Genomic DNA, 6,000 nt, shown 5'->3' with positions numbered 1-6,000 from the left:
TCTGCTGGATTAATGCACTCCCGTCGTAGAATGCACCCCCTGACGGGAGTGTTATATCAACTGACTTCATGCAGGGGGCGGGGCCATCGTGGTCCCTCAAGGTCAACATGTGGTGACATGTGACCTTAATGTCTCTAATGTCACACCTTAAGGACCCATCCACTCCAGGACCACTTTCAGTCATTTATTTAAATTTGTTCTTTCATTCATTCACTTGTTCAGTGCTCATTTATTTATTGACGTATTTGATTTATTAATTTACATATTCATTCATTCCCATCTGCATTCATGTATTCATTCATTTACTGTACACTTTGTTTAAACAAACACACACAATCATTTATTTACATATTAATCATTTATTCTATATATACTCATGTATTCATTCACACTCATTTATGCATTCACTTATTTATTACTCAGTTATTCATTTACTTATTAATTGATGTATTCATTCATATACATATGAGCTAATAGCAGCAATCAATTGTACCTCTAAATCACTTTAAAAATGCATTCAAAAACCGTCAACAATACTTAATTTACGTAACGTCCATCCATCCATTTTCTACCGCTTATTCCCTTCGGGGTCGCGGGGGGCGCTGGAGCCTATCTCAGCTACAATCGGGCGGAAGGCGGGGTACACCCTGGACAAGTCGCCACCTCATCGCAGGGCCAACACAGATAGACAGACAACATTCACACACTAGGGCCAACGTAACCTGTATAATAACCAAACTGTAGCAACATTGTTATTTTAAAGGCCTACTGAAACCCACTACTACCGACCACGCAGTCTGATAGTTTATATATCAATGATGAAATCTTAACATTATAACACATGCCAATACGGCCGGGTTAACTTATAAAGTGACATTTTAAATTTGCCGCTAAACTTCCGGTTCGAAACGCCTCTGAGGATGACGTATGCGTGTGACGTAGCCCGGCGAACACGGGTATGCCTTCCACATTGAAGCCGATACGAAAAAGCTCTGTTTTCATTTCATAATTCCACAGTATTCTGGACATCTGTGTTCGTGAATCTGTTTCAATCATGTTCATTGCATTATGGAGAAGGAAGCCAAGCAAGCAAAGAAGAAAGTTGTCGGTGCGAAATGGACGTATTTTTCGAACGTAGTCAGCCACAACAGTACACAGCCGGCGCTTCTTTGTTTACATTCCCGAAAGATGCAGTCAAGATGGAAGAACTCGGATAACAGAGACTCTAACCAGGAGGACTTTTGATTTGGATACACAGACGCCTGTAGAGAACTGGGACAACACAGACTCTTACCAGGATTACTTTGATTTGGATGACAAAGACGCAGACGTGCTACTGTGAGTATGCAGCTTTGGCTTTTTTTTGCGTATGTACGTAACTTTTTTAAAATATATAAGCTTTATGAACCTTGGGTTAGGTGAACGGTCTTTTGGGCTGAGTGATTGTGTGTGTTGATCATGTGTTTGAATTGTATTGGCGTGTTCTATGGAGCTAGGAGCTAGCAGAGGAGCTAGGAGCTAGCATAACACGTATCGTACCGTAAGTGCGCGTCACGTACGTAACTTTTAAAAAATATATAAGCTTTATGAACCTTGGGTTAGGTGAACGGTCTTTTGGGCTGAGTGATTGTGTGTGTTGATCAGGTGTTTGAATTGTATTGGCGTGTTCTATGGAGCTAGGAGCTAGCAGAGGAGCTAGGAGCTAGCATAACAAACACGCAGGTGTTATTATGCAGGATTAATTTGTGGCATATTAAATATAAGCCTGGTTGTGTTGTGGCTAATAGAGTATATATATGTCTTGTGTTTATTTACTGTTGTAGTCATTCCCAGCTGAATATCAGGTACCGTGAGTATGCAGCCTTGGCTGCTAAACATTCGATAACTTGACCGTATGTGCGCGTCACGTACGTAACTTTTTAAAAATATATAAGCTTTATGAACCTTGGGTTAGGTAAACGGTCTTTTGGGCTGAGTGATTGTGTGTGTTGATCAGGTGTTTGAATTGTATTGGCGTGTTCTATGGAGCTAGGAGCTAGCAGAGGAGCTAGGAGCTAGCATAACAAACACGCAGGTGTTTTTATGCAGGATTAATTTGTGGCATATTAAATATAAGCCTGGTTGTGTTGTGGCTAATAGAGTATATATATGTCTTGTGTTTATTTACTGTTGTAGTCATTCCCAGCTGAATATCAGGTCACCCCCGGCTCTCACAGCATCTTCCCTATCTGAATAGCTTCAACTCCCCACTAGTCCTTCACTTGCACTTTACTCATCCACAAATCTTTCATCCTCGCTCAAATTAATGGGGAAATTGTCGCTTTCTCGGTCCGAATCTCTCTCACTTCATGCGGCCATCATTGTAAACAATAGGGAACTTTGCGTATATGTTCAACTGACTACGTCACGCTACTTCCGGTAGGTGCAAGCCTTTTTTTTTATCAGATACCAAAAGTTGCAATCTTTATCGTCGTTGTTCTATACTAAATCCTTTCAGCAAAAATATGGCAATATCGCGAAATGATCAAGTATGACACATAGAATAGATCTGCTATCCCCGTTTAAATAAAAAAAATTCATTTCAGTAGGCCTTTAAGAGCGAACACTGAGGAACTCTCTTTTCTAAATTTTTCAAATACTGAGAAAAAGTGGAGACATTAAAGAAAGACACATAATAAATGAGGGGAGAAAAAATGTTTTTACAACAAGATTTTTTTTTCCTGGTCTCAAACTCAGACACCCCTTTACCTTTTTTTCCTATCTTTAGAATGGAACGTTGCCCTTCTAGCGACTCGTCAGTCTTCCTGTTCTGTCTACTGTGGTGCCTTCCACAAAATATTGTACAAGCTAAGTAAGAGATTTAGTGAGAATGTGGATAAAAGTGTGGCAGATAAACTGCTTGTACAAACAGCAAACAGCTTGGATTTTGTACCGGCTATTCAGATGTTATTGGTTTTGTTATTTTCAGAGAACAGGAAAGTCATACAGCTTTCCAACCATGACTGATTGAAGTTATTATCCAAGTTTTATTTCATAGTATTGTCCTTTGAGAATATATCCAGTAATACAAACTGACAGCGGAACCATGCACTTTACAATTTGCCGCAGCTAATTAATGGATTTTTACGGGTTTTCAAGCCTCACATGCCACATATAAACGACAATTTAAACCTCTGAAATTGCAAAACAGGTCACGGTGAACCAATGAAATAGTTCACATTATATTAAACTCAGACAATCATTCAGTTATTCATTTAGCGAGTTATGGACTCACCCTTGTCATAGAGAAAAAACAATGAAATGCACAAGATAAAGCCAATCTATATAAACTCAAGCTCCATTCCATTCATTCACTCCACGCCAAAACGAGCAGTCATAAGAGCAATTTCTTTCCCCAAGCTGTCTCTGATTAATGCTAAACAGTCACACAATGTCCCACTTGGGCTGTGAAATAACTTTGTCTCTGTCAATGTACTAACTCATGTTCACCTCGTCATCCTTTCGCCCTTTTCACCACTGTACTATCATCTTATTAGCCTTGCACATATTACTTACTGAAGTACTTACTTTGCATTTGAGTTCCTTGTTAATATTTCATGTTGATATTGTACCAAGAAGACAAAGTCTACTAAGTTGTGATGTGTAATACCACTGAATTTTTTCCCGATCTGATACAGAGTACATTTCAAGCTGGTATTTTTGGAAATACTATATATGTAAATGAGCGATTATCACAGTTATATATATATATATATATATATATATATATATATATATATATATATATATATATATATATATATATATATATATATATATATATATATATATATATATAACATTTTTTTAAAATAACAACAACAAAATATATACGGTATATATACTGTATATATTTTGTTGTTGTTATTTTTTCATTTTTAAAATCTTATTATTATAATACTTTTTTTTAATTTTCTTGTTGTTTTTAATGTTTTTTAATCACTTTTAAGGTGAAATTTTTATTATTATTGATACTGTTGTTGATATTATTATTTTTTTTTACTCTTTTGGATTTTTGATATCATGTTTTTGGAGCATTGCTGGGTTGTGATTGGTTTGGAATTGGAATTATATTATTATGTATTATTATATGTTATTTTGTTGGACGGATTTACTTGCTGTGTTATTTTTGTAAATAAAATAGTAGAAAACATTTTACATTTTTTGGAATAGAATCGATAAAAAAGAATCACAAATCATTTAAAAATCTATTTTTTCGACGCATCTACCTAATGTGTCTGCTAAAATTTCAAAAGTTGTCTATTTCAAATAATAAAATGTCTCATAGCATAAATAATATAAGATAGAGTTATTTATATATCTCAAACGCTGAAGTATATTGAGGTAGTGGTGTGAATAACAATATAGTCAACAGAAATAACAGGATAAAATCATACAAAGCACACGAAAATGGTGTTTCAAACCATAAAAAAATTAAATGAGTAAAATAATGAAGCAAATAGGATCAACACGTATTTGAGAACAACTTTGTCATTTTTTTGGTCCCATTTAAGTTTTTATGAAAGTGAATTACTCCTTCTTTTTATGGTGATTTTAATCTGCAACCTGTATTAATAATGTCGAAGCAGTGCGTATATTGTACATATTACATATTGTTATGAAGGTCTCTGTTACTACATTATATATGTACTTGCAGTATGTATATTGTACTTATTACATATTGATATGAAGGTGTCTGTCACTACATTATATATATATATATATATATATCCATATATATATATATATATATATATATATATATATATATATACATATATATATATATATATATATATATATATATATATATATATATATATATATATATATATATATATATATATATATATATATATATATATATATATGTCTGTTACTACATTATGTATAAACTTGCAGTGTGAATATAAAAAATATTACATGTTGTTATGAAGGTGTTTGTTACTTATTCATTTGTTCAGTCATTCACCTATTAATTTGTTTATTCATCCACTGTTCATTTCTTATTTACTTATTATTTGATTTATTCATTTATTTATTAATTTACTGTACACTTTGATCAGACACACACACACACACACACACACACACACACACACACACACACACACACACACACACACACACACACACACACACACACACACACACACACACACACACACACACACACACACACACCCACACACACAGGATCATTAATTTACACATTAATCATGTATTCACGCTCGGCCGTGTGATGGGGGACGAGCCAGCTTCCAATTAAACAAAATCAATCGCCTGGCCAGCAAGGTCGTAAAAGCAACAGCGCGTTTTAATGATACCGGGCATATGTTATCGGGGCATACGCCAAAAATGGCTGATAATGGGTTGGGGGGAAAGTTTTGACCGTATGCTTTCCCGATCGTGTCAAAAATATCCTCCCAAAAGGAACATAGTTTAGAGCAGGACCAGAACATATGGACATGGTCGGCCGGAGATTGTTTGCATCTATTGCAGGTATTGCTAACAGTGGGGTAGATTTTGGATAGTTTTGAGTTAGTGTAATGAATTTTATGGATTACTTTGCATTGGATGAGACTATGGCGGGCACATATTGAGGAGGAGTGAACCAGTTTCAGGGCAGAGTCCCAGTGTTGGTCGGATATGTTGGTATTAAGATCGCTCTCCCACGAGGCTCTTATCACTGATAGAGAGTTTGGAGCAACTGAACTTAAAGAGGTATATAACACAGAGATACATTTTTTATGATTAGGGCTCAAAGATAACAATGTATCTATAAGAGTTTCCGGAGGACGATTCGGAAAGTGTGGTAACTGTTTCTTTACGAAGTCCCTCGCCTGAAAAAAACGAAAAAGGTGGGAGTTCGGCAAATCGTATTTGGAAGAGAGTTCAGTGAAGGATGAGAACACTCCGTCTGCATAGAGGTCTTTCACAGTGGTGATGCCATGATCGTGC

Source organism: Entelurus aequoreus, linkage group LG06 (assembly GCF_033978785.1).
Source record: "Entelurus aequoreus isolate RoL-2023_Sb linkage group LG06, RoL_Eaeq_v1.1, whole genome shotgun sequence".
Classification (NCBI taxonomy): Eukaryota; Metazoa; Chordata; class Actinopteri; order Syngnathiformes; family Syngnathidae; genus Entelurus; species Entelurus aequoreus.
Note: the sequence above shows the minus strand (reverse complement) of the source record.